Here is a 15,320-nt window from a genome sequence, read left to right on the forward strand (position 1 = left end):
AATAATAAATTACAAGGGCTTGAGCTCTTTGGGCTTGGAACTCTGGGTTGTACAAGTTGTAATATTAGTTCTTTGCATCCAAAGTAATTAATCTGTTGTACATGATATATAACGTTATTTGGGAAGAGGCCTGGGGTTTCATGCCTGCTTGTTTTGATTGATCTTTTGCTATAATTTATATAATTAAAGTTGAGTCCCTCACCGACCTCTTGCATGCATGCCCCCTTCTTAAATCATTGTCCTCTTCCAGCATAAGGATTCCTTACTGTACCACCCTCTCTCATTTGACAATTACTTCTCCTTTTCAGTTGAGCTTAAGAGGGAGGGGCCCATCCCTAAAGGGCCAGGTCCCAAAGAGGCCAGATCCAAGAACTCCAGGCCCAAGGAGGCCAAGCCTAAGAACTCCGGGCCAAGGACAAGACCTAAGAATCCGGGCCGGAACAACAGTGTGTCGAGCCCGTGACTACAAGCCCATCTGGGAAGACCCTTTGGCGCGGGGCATGGAGGAGCCTGTGAGAACATCTTGGAGCTCGGCACCCTACCGGGACCTACCATAGGACGCCAAGCAAGTGACCCAGCAGCAAGCGGACAACTGAACGCACCTGGTCACAGACTCTTCAGATTCACGGGACGCCGTACTCAAATGTGTGAGTCAGCAAGCCCGGCACGCAACGACGCATCCCACGCACGAAGGACAGCCTTGCCCACAACCTAACACCAAGCTCCGGTAGAAGGTAGCAGGACAGGCCAGGCCCAGCTGACAAGCCACGATCCCTTTCAGCCGCTAGAGCTGCGGACTGACACACTGTTGCGGTAAAAGATAAGTCGTAGCAGGTCTAACACCTGACACGCCACAACCCCCAGTAGCAGAACAGGCCTAGCACAGCTGACATGCCACGATCTCCTTCAGCCGCCAAAGTCGCGGGTTGACACTTCGTGATAGAGGGAAATGAGTGGTAACAGGTCTGACACCTGACATACCACGACCTCCCTCAGCAGCAGGACTCGTATCAAGTATAAATAACAGGCTTCCTTCCCCTAGGAGTGCTGGCTTAATTTTTGGATTGTTCTTACTATTTTTTGAGTTTTCCATAGAGAATCGTTCACTGACTTAGGCATCAGAGTGACCCCAGGCGACACCGAAGCCCTTCCTTCTATTTTGTAGGTGGCGTGAGCTTATATACCACGGAAGTGTTCGGGCTACGAAACACGACATCAACAAAGCTGTATTTTGATGTCAAGCTAGAACAACAATACTAGCTAGTACCACTATTAAGGAAATTCACTTGCATCTGTTAGCAGAGTACTGTCCACAATCTCACTGCATAATCAAGATCATAACTTCAAGAGGCTCAAGTTCTTACTAGTACTGGTTAATTAAACAGCTAAGCAGAAAAAAATTTCCTCTGCTTTTTCAAGTGCTATAATACTTGTCAATACCTTAAGCTATCGAGATGAGAGTGCTAAATATTGAGGCATAATTAACCTCTAGCCACAGCCACGTTAAACTATATGGTGTTCCTTCACAAGCCCATTTCTATGCCATACCAAATTTACTTTTTACTGTGCATGGGTCTTGGTCATATAGATACATATGACGTAACTATTATTGGTCCCATGCATGCATCATGCTTCGAGCTGTAAGACCAAATTAGTCTGCACTGCTACAGGAGCCTTTGCTGTAGAGTACTACTGATCAGATAGTATATCATGTATTGTGCCAACTGGTTCGTCTCTTTAAGAATCAAAGCTCCCAATATTTCTTGTCCTGATAAAACTTCATTTTAGGGATTTATCTCACACATTTCTATATTTGGTCGATCGAGAAGGAGTACCTTACCTTAAAAATTTGAACCCGAATAATACGCTTTGCTTTGATGTCACAAATTGTCTCACCAATCTGCTGGAAAACTCAATTATTGTTTCATCTTAAGAAATTAAAGTGATCACCTACTAGAGTTTTGTTTATATAGTATGTATATAGTTGCTTGTGATTTGAATTACATTTAGAAGATAAATAAAACGAATTAAAGAATTTGCTTTGAAGCTTTTTGAAACATATATATGCATGCACTTTGTTTTGTTGCAATCTCATATTTAGTCGTATAATTGCGTAATTAACCAATTTCGTGTAAACTTCTTGTCTCATGCTGTGATATGGTGCACAAATAATTAATATTTAGAGTAGAGTCCTATACAAGCTAGCTAGGACTCAATGAAAACTAGAAATTATCAACCTTTTGTTCTAAAATGGAAAGAAGTGTATTATGAGAAGGGAATTAATATAAACAGGATGACTATACTGAACAAAGTGGCTATAATAATTGGCATTCATTTTTCCATGCTCTATTTGAGGAGACGATCGACACGTTTAGTACTACTACTCTACTCCTATATATGTCTATCGTGTATATATATATGTATGTATGTATGTATGTATGTATGTTGCGGCCTTAAATATATTTTCTGCTCTTTTTTTGGGCCCCTAACCTTAGGACATTGATCTGGCTAGCTAGTTGTTGCTGTAAAGTTTGGCAGCATTATATTTGATGCTTTACATTAAACGCTGCAAGATTTGCAATTCCAGTGTTTTATATATATATATATATATATATCAAATAGCTTGAAAACGTTTTTTGAAAAATTCCATGGAAATATAGAATTGACTGGCCTTAAGGCCGTATTCACCAGTACCGCCATCTTTTTACTGTTCTTTGTTTAAAAAATAAACAGAGATCTGTTAATTACTCATGAATGTTGTAAGTATACAGTAGTACTGTGCTTGAAATAAACTTATAACAATAAGATTTTATAACTTTTCCAATATCACTATATATGATCATCAATGAGAGAAAGACTCTGCAAATCTATATATCTACATATATGTCTAGTAATAGTACAACTTACAAAACCTGGAAATGAATCTATTATACATCAATCCCTACCATAATTTCAGTAAAAGGTTAAATAATCATTTGATCCCTGGATTTTAAACCACAAAAATGTAGCATAAACTGTATATATATTCCTTATTAGAATTTATTTATTTTAATGATAACCTGTTACATCATATAAAACCTCATGCATTTAGTATTATTCATTAGCTGAGGTGAAAGTTGGAACACTTGCTCTAATATTCACATCGAATCTTAATTTCATAATTCGTGAGATTGTTTATTTGTGTATTGATGAACAAATAAACATATACTATGTGCATGGTTACATTTGTCTAATGGGAATTATTGACCTCCATGGGGTGTTGGTTTTTTGGACTTTTGACATGTCATGGGGTGGGTGTAGATGCCTTGAACTTCATGTTTTGCCTTCCTAGGACGCAATTGTGTTAATTTGTTAATAGGGGCCGGGGAACTCAAGGTTCGACGAAATGAAGCAGTACTAATGGTAAGAGAAGCATGTAAGTATCTACACTTAATATTTAATGCACTCATTACAAATCCTATTGGCATGCACACTAACTTTATGTGTTGTTATACATGTTAGGAAAATGGAGATGAAAGGAGGATCTAGCAGCTTTATAGAGATTCATGTATTTACTTTGGCCTGGTCGTCTTGAAAATGGGTAACTGGTGTTTTATTTCAAAGTTTGAATTAAATTTGAGTACAATAATTCCCAAAGAGGGATGAATAGTTGTCTATATCATGTTTTCCCATGGCATGCAATATTCTCGTATATAAGGTTCTTTTAGCATAAATACTGATGTGTAGGAAAATGGAGTAAGGAGTTTTTCCAACATAGACTGTTGTATTGAACTTGTTATGACAGTTTTGTTGAACTCCATTTCACATGGATTCCAATGCATGCAATGGAATGGCATGAATATTATGAGATCTATTTCAAAGAGATGACAGTATATTTTGTCATCTACCTGGCATTCATGCACCCCAAATGCCTGGGTACCTACGAGTGGTACACACGTTTATTTGATATAATCAACTTTATTTACTTTATATAACATCTTAGAAGCCATACCAAGCTGTAAAAATTGTTTAGGAAAATGGAGTAAGCAGAATGGAGTTTATCATCATAGAACTATCTGTTGTTTTGAATCCGTATCACAAATGCTGAGAGGGGAATTAGGAATTAAATGATTAGTGTGTTGTACTACTAAGATATTTCTATTATGTTTCTATTTCACTAGTATTTTTTTTAGTTTTTGTAACAGATTATTTACGGCGACTTTAAGTCGCCCAAAAGGACCCTTTCTCCTCGAAAATAATTTTTTACAACGATTAACTTATGTCGCAAATAGGCTTTTAGTGTTAGAATGTAAATTTGTTGAGAAAATTTTATTTGCAACGACGATTTTCAATGGAAATGTGTAATTGCGGCGAATAATGTTGGTCACAAAAAGTCCCTATGGTTCCCATATCGTTGGAAATACTTACTTGCGGCAATTTTTATAGTATTTGCGACGAACAGTTACAGCTGCAAAAAAATTTTCCCAGCGATTTAATTAGACCGTTGCACTAGCTCTTCATCCGCAACGATTTCTCAAATAATTGTGACAACTATAATTCACTACAAATATGTTTTCCTAACGATTTAATAGGCAAACCGAATGAGAATTTGTGGCGTTTTATTTTGTATTTGCGGCAAAAAAAAATGTCGGGAAAAGTAACTATTTGTGAAGATTTTTGGTAATCAATGTGTTAAAACAGAAGTAAGCATACAAATGCAACAGATATGCAGTGATATATAAATCATTGGCAATGGATGAGTATTAGAAGTTGGGTATGATGAAGTTCTAAAGAAGAAGCAGTTGTTGGAGGAGGAGTTGGAGAAGGTGAGTGACAATAGAAAGGAGAAGAAGATCAATGGAGGAGAAGGATAAAGCGGCTCAAGTCCATTTAGTACATTGCACAAGCATGTAGTTAAGAGTATTGTCCATTGCACATGCATGTAGTTAAGTACTTTGAAGCACTTCTTTAAGGCTAAATGGAAGAGGTGGTAGCATGTGGGGGTGGCTGGATTTTGGTGCAGAAAAGTTTTTGAAACAACATGTGCAGTCAACTTGGTCAAGTCCTCATTTTCAAGATGAATAGTTGAGCTTTTGGATTGATTAATGGAACTGTTCTTGGCCTTATTTTAGGTCTGGATTTTTTAGGTTTAGGGGACATGATGAGAGGGTTGAATGAGTTGTAGAAAAACCCCTTTAAAAACTTGTTGAAAAGCCATAATTTCAATGGTTTGATTTAGGGATGCATGGTTTGCACTAGGTGTGCCGATTGGCGGGTTCATTTGACATTTGACATGCCTTTTTCCTACATAACAAGGTTTGGGATCTATGTATCATTCAAGAATCATGAAAGACTGATTTAATGCAAGTGAGAAAGGTGAAAATTTTCAGAAAAAGTGATGGATTTTTTAAGCTTGTTGGAGTCGGCATTCAAGGTTGTCAAATTTACTATTATTGGCTTGATGAAGGATCTTTGGGGTGAAAGCTTGAGGTCATGATGGAGGGTTGACCATGGTTAGAAAGTAACCCTAGGGGCGTTTGGGATGGATTTTAGGAGAGAGAAAACCAATAGTATGGTCTATGTGAGTCCAATTAGAAATAGTGATAGGATTACCATGCTTTTTCTCCAAGTGTTGAACTCTCATTGGGCCAAATTTTCAAGCCTTTGTGTGGGCCTTGAAATGGACCTTTCCTTGGGCCCCATGTTAAGATTTCTTTATTGGGCCTTTCATTGGCCTCAATAGTCTACCAAGTTGGATCTTAGTCTTGGTTCTTACTAAGTTGGGCCCAATAGTCTTGTGTCTACTAAGTTGGGCTTATGGTCTTGTGTCTACCAAGTTTGGCTTATGGTTTTGAGTCTACCAAGTTGGGCATATAGTCTTGTGTCTATCCTTAGCCCTCTCATCTTTATAAGCTAGAGCCCTTATTTAACCAACTCTTGGGCCTTCTCTAAATATATCTAGTATTTTAACCAAGTTACTTAGCCCACCAAGGTTGCAAGTCTCCAATATGCCACTTGTCATTTTACCATTAGCCTTTTGGCACATTTTTCCAAAATTAATATAGCACTATAATTCTCTAAAAATACTAACTAAACCAAAAGTGTAAGTTTCTTTACTAACTCAAACTCCAAAATTTTCATTTTTCTCAAGGATCACAACTTCTACTTGGCTAGGGTCATGGTTACTCTGGTCAAGTTCGAAGGTGCTTTTAAGTGGGGTGTTACAAGTATAGCCTTCCATAGTATTCCATTTCTCTATTTTTCCAAATAAATATTAAAAATCAAATCTAAAGCATGAAAATTATGCTTACCCAAGAAAGAAGGTTATCTTTTTGTTATCATTCTCTTAATTTCAAACATAATAGTAATTGGGCATTTTTTTCCCTTTGTGATTGCAAAGGCTAGTTCGCGGTAAGAGGAGGAGAGAGAGATTGAAGCGGTTTGAGGAGAGAGAGAGGGGGGAGAGGGATAAAGATGAGCGCACGTACCAGGGAGGCTGATTGTTTGAATGTGGTCGGCTCTTTTTTTTCTTATTAGAATGATGATGTGTTACTTGTCTTAGTGTCTCTCTCAGTAAGAGCTACTTCATGCTCTTAACATATAACGACATACATTCTCAGTCATGCAATGACATAAAAATCAAAATTATCAAATAATATGAAAATCAAAATAAATCTACAAGTAAAAAAAGGGAACAAAGGAAAAATATTAAAGAAAGAGAGGAGGTAGAATAAATTAATGAAGAAGAGGAAGCAACTGGGAAGATATTAGAAAGGAAAAAAAAAAAGAAGAAGAAGAAAAGAAAAAGAACAAATAAAGAGCAAAAGAAGGAAAGAAAAGAGAGAAGAAAGAGGAGCAGAAGACATTGTGTGAGGAGGACTAAAGAAATAAGAGAAGAAAGGAAAAATGACTTTTACTTAGGGCTGTAAAAATAAAACCAAAAATCGGTTAGATCGACAGAATTGGACGGTTTGGTCCGTTCCAAATTCTAAAAACAAAAATCGGTACTAGACCGATTTCCAACCCATTTTTGTAACTAATATATTCATTAGTTTTCCATTATATATATATGAACAGTCATTTTTAATATTTTTATATTTTTATTTTGATGGCACTTTTAGCCCTGAGATCACTTCTACTGCAGTTATTTTTAAGGGACAGGGTTCGTTTGGTTCCCTAACTCCTCCCAACTCATCTCAACTCATTATTACAACTTTTTCAAATTTCAACACAAAATATAATAAAAAATTCAACTTTTTCAAATCTCAAAATAATAATAATATTAAAAAATAATATTCTAACAATATTTTATCCTCTCAACTCAACTTAACTCAACTCACTTCAACATCCAAACACAACCGAACTTTTGATCTCGAGTTTTTCCATGTTTAAATTAAAGATATTTTCTTGCGGTGTTTCAACATTTTGCCTATGGGCTTACTTTTCCTTCAATTGTTTTTTCAAATGATTGGAACTTTTTTTTCGGTCTTTTATTTTTAAAAGATCTTTTAATTAGTATGTTGTCAACAATTTTTTCTCTGCAAATTTTTCTATACATCACACTACTACTCTATTTTTTATCTCATTATATAAGATGTGACATATTTATTACTATTAGATTATCTTTATCATGGGAGATGTGTCATTATGGATTAAGTATTTTAGACTTTGCTTTAGGTGCAGCAAATTTTGATGACGAAATTTTTCTATGGGAGAGAGGATGTAACATCCGGGCCCAGCATGAAACTCGTGTTCGAATTTTTCGAATGTAAAGTCCACTTGAGTTTTAACGAATATTTTTTTAGAATAGGGTACAGGCGAAGGATTTATATTGATGGAATATGAATTTTTATTAGACTTGATAATTGAGTTAAATTCAGTTATTATCTAATGAATGACATGAGATTTTTTTTATTTCATTCTTGGCCGAACAAAGTACTGAACGAGTTAGATTAGTTTGGAATGTGAGTCAAGGTCATTAGTATTTTTTAAAATTTTCAACCATGAAAATATTTTTTTGGACTGGCGAAAAAGATTTTTAACAGCTTTACTGGCCCAATCTATACGCTACAATATCGAAGTTGTGGGCCAAATATTTAAAATTGGACCCAAAAAGCCCAAGCCACCAGGGATCAGTTCCGCATTCAGTACTCCACACCATGCATGTCTCTCATGCAGTTTCTCCCTTTGATCCTCCCTAGGGTTTTCCCATCTCTATATATATACATAAGTAAACTTTATCAACCAAGCAATAGTGTTGCCGCAAACCTCCACTGAAGCCTCCTTTCCCACGCCACTGCACTGTGGACAACCAAGACTAGCAGCGCTTCACGGACACCGGCCACCACCTCTCAAGCATCGCTTGTTTTGTTCCTCTCATCCTAGAGTCAACCACAGGACCACCGTGGAACAGCCATGCAACCCCCCAACCACAGCCCGAAACGAAACCCAGTGTCACGTTTCGTGGCTCTGCTGAACTAGACCACCCAATTGCACCGTAGCCCCTCTCTCCACACTGTAAACAAGCAACACCAAAGCCCAAGCCCCACCGTGCACTACCATCCTTTTCATGAACTCAGCCCGTCATCTCCTATTTTCCCACTCTCGAAACAGAGCAAAACCGAGAAGGCCACAAACTCGGTTGATCACCACCGTGTGACGGAAAAGTAATCAGGTTAGCCATAGAATCTGCCAGTCGTCACCTTCCCGTCAGCCTCAAGCCGCCTTGTCCCTCACAGTTGTCCTCTCTCTCTCACTCAGCTCTCTCTCTCCCTCTCCCTCTCCCTCTCCATTCTCTCTCTCTCTTTCTCTCAGTATGCCTCCGCCACACACCTCCTTCTCTGTTGAATGCATGGTTTGGTCTGGATGTGTTTTAGTTCTAGAAGTCTTTTATACAATTTTTTCCAAAAGAAATTAGGCATACTTAGGTCTATTCCCAAAATAACCTTTAGCTAGCTTCAGTAGACTTGATTTTACTATCCATTGACCTGGGTCTCATTGTAGAAAAGCTCTTTGTCATTTTTAAGTGTACTCCGGCTCATTTTGTTTTAAATTAATCTAAAAAGTGGTTTAACAGAAAATAATTACAGTTTATAATTATATGATTTAGTATTAATTTTTATAGTTAGATTCTGGTAATAAATAAGTTAGAACTTAAATAGTCAGATATTTTTAAGTGAATATCAAGGTATTTAAGAATTTATGATATTTTAGGATTATGAGAAATTTTAAAATTTTTTAGAAAAAGAGGCTACATAGTGTTTCAGATTAAAGTATTGAAAAAATGTGTAAATTTCGAATATTTATGGAAATTACGTGGCAATCTTATAGGTGACGAGTAATTTTCATTCAACACTGTTGTGAAGAAATTCAGAAAGTTAAGAAGTCCAGATAAGTAGGGTTGCTATGCTAGACTTTGCACAAAAATAAAATAGACTAAGGTCAATTTTGAAAAAATATGCATGTTTTGTTATGAAAGAAATTTGGAACAACCTAAGTTATTTGTTCTGCATTAGTTATGAAATTCTGTATAAGCATAAAGTATTTTCTAGCTTGACTGATGTATACATGAGCTATTTTGACATTTTTGTTTTTGAACTGTGCAAAAGAGAGCGAATATGAAATTTTGTGCATAAATTATGTTTTTGTGAACTCATTATATTCTGTTTTGAAGATGTTCTGTACTTTGATATGATATGATGTGGTTTTGAAAACTTTTGGCATGACATTCTGTTTCTGTTTTTGTTCTGTTCTGACCTTACCACGGATGTAAAACTGTGGCCTCTGTTCAGGTTGGTACCAACTTTTCTGTTTTTGATGCACCCACTTTAGAAGCCAAAGTGGTTTTCTGCGTAGTCTTTCTTATGTGCACACTCGGGACTCAAAGAATAATAAGGAGAAGATTCAAATTTTGTTTCTGCTCAGTTGGCCGCCAGGGTTTGCACAACCCTACTATGAGGGTTAAACATGGTCTCTATTCTAATATGATAAGATAAGATGAAAATGTTCAATTATGATGTGCCAAAGGAATTTTGAATAAGAATATTTTTTGAATTTTTGCTCTAATATTTTTGATAGCATGTTCTGACTTTGTATTCTGAAAATAAAAAAGTATTTTGTTTTACATTCTGAACTCTGTAAATGCTCATGTTTCACACTAATATATGTTCTCTGTTTACTGAGTTATTGATAACTCACCTCTTATCTCCAACATTTTTTAGATGATCTTGATGGTTCTACTGGAGAGCAAGAGTAGGCAGTGTTAGAGAGGTTTGATGTTCGTAGAGAAATAAGTGTCCAAGGATATAAGTACTTATTTGAGAGTCATAGTTAGTAAATTGATTATTTTCAGTTATTTAGATGTGTTGAGTTAAGGATTTTTTCATATTTTTAGAGAATTTTTAATTTATGTTATTGAGAATTTTTTTATTATCCTTATAAAAAAATATAAATATTTGAATTGAATAAATGAATTAATATTTTATAAAATTTTTTAAATTTTATAATTATGATATTAAAGTTAATATTAAATAATGAAAACTAACTTTTCAGATGTCAGAGACCGGAGCGTTGCATATCTGTTCTTACAGAAATTTCTCTTTTCTCTATTACGAGAATCTTTGAAATTATTTTCTCCACTTTAATCTCACTTCGCATTTAATGGCCGCACTAAATAAAAATCACATCATGTCCGGCAAAGGAGGAGATCCAATGATCAGAAGGGATCTCAGCACCAGGAGAAATTCTATAAAGCACGCCGGTCATTAAGCACGAATCGCACACCTTCCATGTATCATATATGAAATGTCTATTTTACCCGCAGTTGGATCTTCCCTTCCTTGTTCCACCAGAGATCACCCGTCTTTCTGATTCTTCCTTTCTTACTCCTTGGTAGAGATCAGCATGCGAGAGATTCCTTTTTTTTTTTTTTTCCTCGAAGGCGTTACATTGCTTCCTGCAAGTGTTTGAAAGTTTCTTCCTTGATTGATGGAAGTTCTAGGGCTTTCTACAAAAAATTTCTCCGAGAGAGATTTGACTGAAGGCTCCAAGGACATTTCTCAAGGCCAATTTCAGGGCTGAGGAACACACTGCACGCTCAATCTACCAAAGCCTGGCAATACAATAACTTTAGTGCATTTAACCATTCTTTCACTACTTGCGGAACACACTGCACGCTCAATCAATTCTAAAAACAAATTCCAGTTCAATACAAATTAAAACCAATCTCCTTGAATAATTCCAAGTCAGAGGCGATCTGCACTAGGCACCTTCCTTTGGGCGATGGGCTAATCAATAGTGCTGGCAAATTTCTGAATGTTTCCAACATTCACCTTCATTTGGGCGATGGGCTTCTCAGTACTACGGGAGGTGTGCGACGCAAACGAAAAGGGACTCTCATATCCGGGAGGGAGGGCGAACGATTATGACTTTTTTTGTTTTTGTTTAGTTTTATAATTTTATTTTATTTTTCTTTAACTTACTTATCCATGTGTTCATTTCGTGCATTGTAGAGGGGCTTCCCTGTAGTACTCCTCCAGCACCAGATGAAAGTTTGACCCAGGTGGTATTTATTTCCATTGCCTCTGCCCTTCTTCTCCTCATTCAAGTTTCGGGCCTATGAAAAAAAGGAACACTCGTATTCACATCTTCCCCTACACTTTCTCGAGAAACAAACACATAATTTCCGAGCTCTTCATTTCCTTCCCCATGTTTCACCCTTCAATTTATCGGGACTCTCTACAAGGCCGTAGCTGGAGCATTTTCCTGGTAAGAGGAAACGCCTCTAAAGAAATTCCCATCTCTAATTTCACTCCCTCTGCCCAACTGAAGCTCGGTGGTAGTGGCTCCACCTTGCTTGTTCCAATCTATGAGAGCCCAGGAAGTAAGAACCCCAGACTTGCTGATGACGAAGACCATTTGAAGATGAATCTCGATATTTCATTGAGAGGCGAAGTGCACGTTGTTATGGAGCTAGGCGCTGGCGGTGAGTTGTTTGACAGAATTGTTGCGAAGGGCCATTATACGGAAAGGGCTACTGTTTTGATATGTAGGGCAATCGTTAATTTCGTGCATATCTGTCACTTTAAGGGTGTGATGCATAGGGACCTTAGCCATCACTAGCTCGTCTTCCGCATCCAACATGCGTTCATGGTCCCGCTCAATCTCCGACGTTTTCTCAGAGATCCTCTTGTGCAGAGCACGGTTCTTCTTATAGGTAAAATCCCAAAGGCATTGGGTAATTTAAAAAACTGTGTAAGCATGGATTTGTCTGAAAATGGATTTGAAGGAGAAATCCTAAAATCTTTATCAAGTGGAAGCCACTAAGATTTCTACGGCTAAGCAGCAACAAGCTAACGGGATCAAGTCTAAGGGAGCTCACCAACCTCTCTAACCTCAAGGTTCTCAAAGTTTAAGGTAACCCTCTTTTAGTAGATCTTGCTTCTGATGGGTATTTGGAATATGCAGAAAAGGTGTTCGATAAAATGGGTGTTAGAGCACTGGCAGCGGTCTCGCTAAAACAAAGAGATCTCTAAAATTTGATGAATCTCAGATTTAAAACGTTGGTATTGGATTCGCTAAAGGTAAAAACTCAAACTTTGACCTATAGTAAATTTATTTTTATCTTTCATATTTGAAGACTCACTATTTACAGTCTATTCGGTTATTTTATTACGAAATTATTCTTTCTTCCAACTGTTGTCTCCCTTTTTGCCTGTAATTTTGTTTCCTTCTCCCAGAGCTTTCTTCCATTTCTTTCTTCACTTTCTTCTCCTCCTTCCCTTTCTTCCATTTCTTTTGTCCATGAATCCGAAAATAATTTCTTTCTCCCTTTCAAATTTTCCTCTCCATTTTCTCTCTTCCCTTTCTCTTTCTCACTTCCCCTACAACCCGACACTCCCTCTCTCCCCTTCTATCCATTTTTTATTTAAGTTTTGTTAAACCCAACCTCATAAACTCACATTTCCCCATCTAAATCGTACTTGATGAGCATGAGGAAATCTTAGTGATATCGTTCAAATAAATCGCTATTGAGGGGTCGAGGAAATCACTGCCCAATCCCAGAAATGACTGCTTAAGGGTATTTTCTTACATTTTTCTAAGCACCCAAACTGAAAGCATTTTTCTTACATTTCTATTATGAATCACAAGGTTTCTAAGCTGATCTTTGAGTAGTATTTGCTAATTTTTTAAAATTTAGAATTGTGTTTTTTATTCTATCTTTTCCATTTTTGTGCACTCATGTATTCCATAATTTTTTTATTACAAATTTTAGCAATAGGACTCGTAGCATCTTCGATTTTTGCATATACTCCATCTTGGTCTAATTCAAGTATTTAATCTCTGCGTGTGTGGAGTATAATTTTTGTAGTTTTTAGGCCCATTTTGGTGGAATTGAACATGTATTAATATACTGTTGATTGAGCTGAGAGTTCTGATTTCAAATCATGGAGTTCTGCTATAATCTTGTTAGGTTCAAGGAGATCAGAGGAATTGTATGTTTCCTGAAGACCCTGGGTCAAGTATGCTTTATTGGATCCACTCCCATTTTAAATGGGTGTTGGACTGATGTTGGGAACTTGGATTTGGAAAAGCTAATACTTTACTATGTCTGCTAAACTAGAAAACCAAGGGCTTTAAAGTTTAAAATTTCACCAACCACTTAAAATTGATAATGCTTTTGAAATGGTTTTTCCCTTTCTTGACTAGCTGCTGAATGAGAATTGCATTAAGAGGAAAGAGGCACCTGAGCTGCAAGTAGTTCTTGACTATATAGGAATATAATTCTTTCTTCTTAAAAAGAAGATATTATGTGATATTTGTTTTAATGGAAAGCTTTTTTTCTTCTTTTTCTGCATGGTCCAAATAAATGAAATGGAATTAATATGCATTATTATTTTATTTCTTTTTGCTGTTACTTTCTTGTTTTCATTCGAAATTTGTTAGGATTGTCATAAAGAGCCAAAGAAAGATTTGAGATGTAGAGGGTTGTGTCTGATTCCAGTGTCATGTACGCTGCAAGTTGGGAGAGACAATGGAGCAGATTATTGGGCTCCTGCTTTGGCAGGGGCTTCCAGTAGATCATTATCATGGGTTTTCAAGTTAAATTGCAGCACGCAAAGATCACTACTTCACAGAAACAATATAACATCATTAGCTATCACTCTGCTAAAATCTAAGGTTGATTGATCATGATGCTATACAATCGTTGACTCTATACAAATGTGCTGTAAATTATGTGGTTAGGATTTGTAAGTCCTTAATCAATTTATGCCAATCACTCTTTATATATATATATATATATATATATATATATATATATATATTATTCCTCCTAAAGCTACTGCTACATTAATGATTTCCTTTGTATATGCAGTGTTAGCAGTATGAGTTGAATGATCATTCTAGATTTCAAGCAGTTAGTCGATCGAGTACTCAATGTTGTTGTGCATGAAAGCCCTGCGTGGTAGAATATAATTCTTAAAACCATGTACACTGATCATATGTGCACAATTGATTGCCTTTTGTCTTTTCTCTTTGATGACTTTTCCATTAGGTTTCATTACTTTGGTGTGTTTTAATAATTTCTCTTGCTGTATTTTTTTGAATAACTATAGATTTACAATATTGTTCTCTGCAGGCTGCAGCTTAAGGTCATTTAAGGTTACAGAATGCAAAAAACTAGGAAGACATGTTTTGGACAAATATGTGGCTGGATAGTCACTCTGAGATCTGTATTAATTATTTTGAACTTGCTAAAATTATTTGGGTACTGCTACTGAAGTGTAAAACTGCTACTGAAATGTATTGTTATTTTCATTTCATGGTTTATGAATTGGTTTGTGGAGCTATTACATTATTTTGATACTAAAATGTGAATATATTGAAGTTGTTGGTTTATGAACTGGTTTGTTGGTGTAAATGTTGGGTAGAAATGTTGATACTGAAATGTACTGCAGCTTGGCCTTTGTTGGGTGATACTGAATGTTGGTGGATTTTGGGATGCAGCTTGGCCTCTGTATTATAAATTAATGTTATAAATTGTTGTTAGTTTTTGTATTTTTGGGTTGCGGCTTGTTTTTATGATGGAAACAAGTTGGTTGGCTACAGTATAGTTGACTACATTACGATTAGAAACAAGTTGATGAAAAATTAATTTGAAAACAATAATTTAAGTATCAAAATAAATTATTAATGTAAATATGGATAGTGTAATTGTAAAATATGAAAAAAAAATTAAACAAATATTATTAAAAAAATAATATTATAATATTATTTTGATGAATTCAATGACTAATCCAATGTGGAGTTATAGATAGAAGGTTTTAGATTTATGGAAAACT

General features: G+C 36.2%; 1 long non-coding RNA gene across 1 annotated transcript; it reads left to right on the forward strand.

Annotated features, from left to right (window-relative positions):
- Positions 1-10,720: 10,720 nt before the first annotated feature.
- LOC118348701 lies at positions 10,721-14,828 on the forward strand. The gene is made up of 2 exons (XR_004801680.1): positions 10,721-12,560; positions 14,618-14,828. It is a non-coding gene; the product is annotated as an uncharacterized LOC118348701 (long non-coding RNA).
- The last annotated feature ends 492 nt before the right edge of the window (positions 14,829-15,320 follow it).

The sequence above is a fragment of the Juglans regia genome, chromosome 6 (genome assembly GCF_001411555.2).
Source record: "Juglans regia cultivar Chandler chromosome 6, Walnut 2.0, whole genome shotgun sequence".
Classification (NCBI taxonomy): Eukaryota; Viridiplantae; Streptophyta; class Magnoliopsida; order Fagales; family Juglandaceae; genus Juglans; species Juglans regia.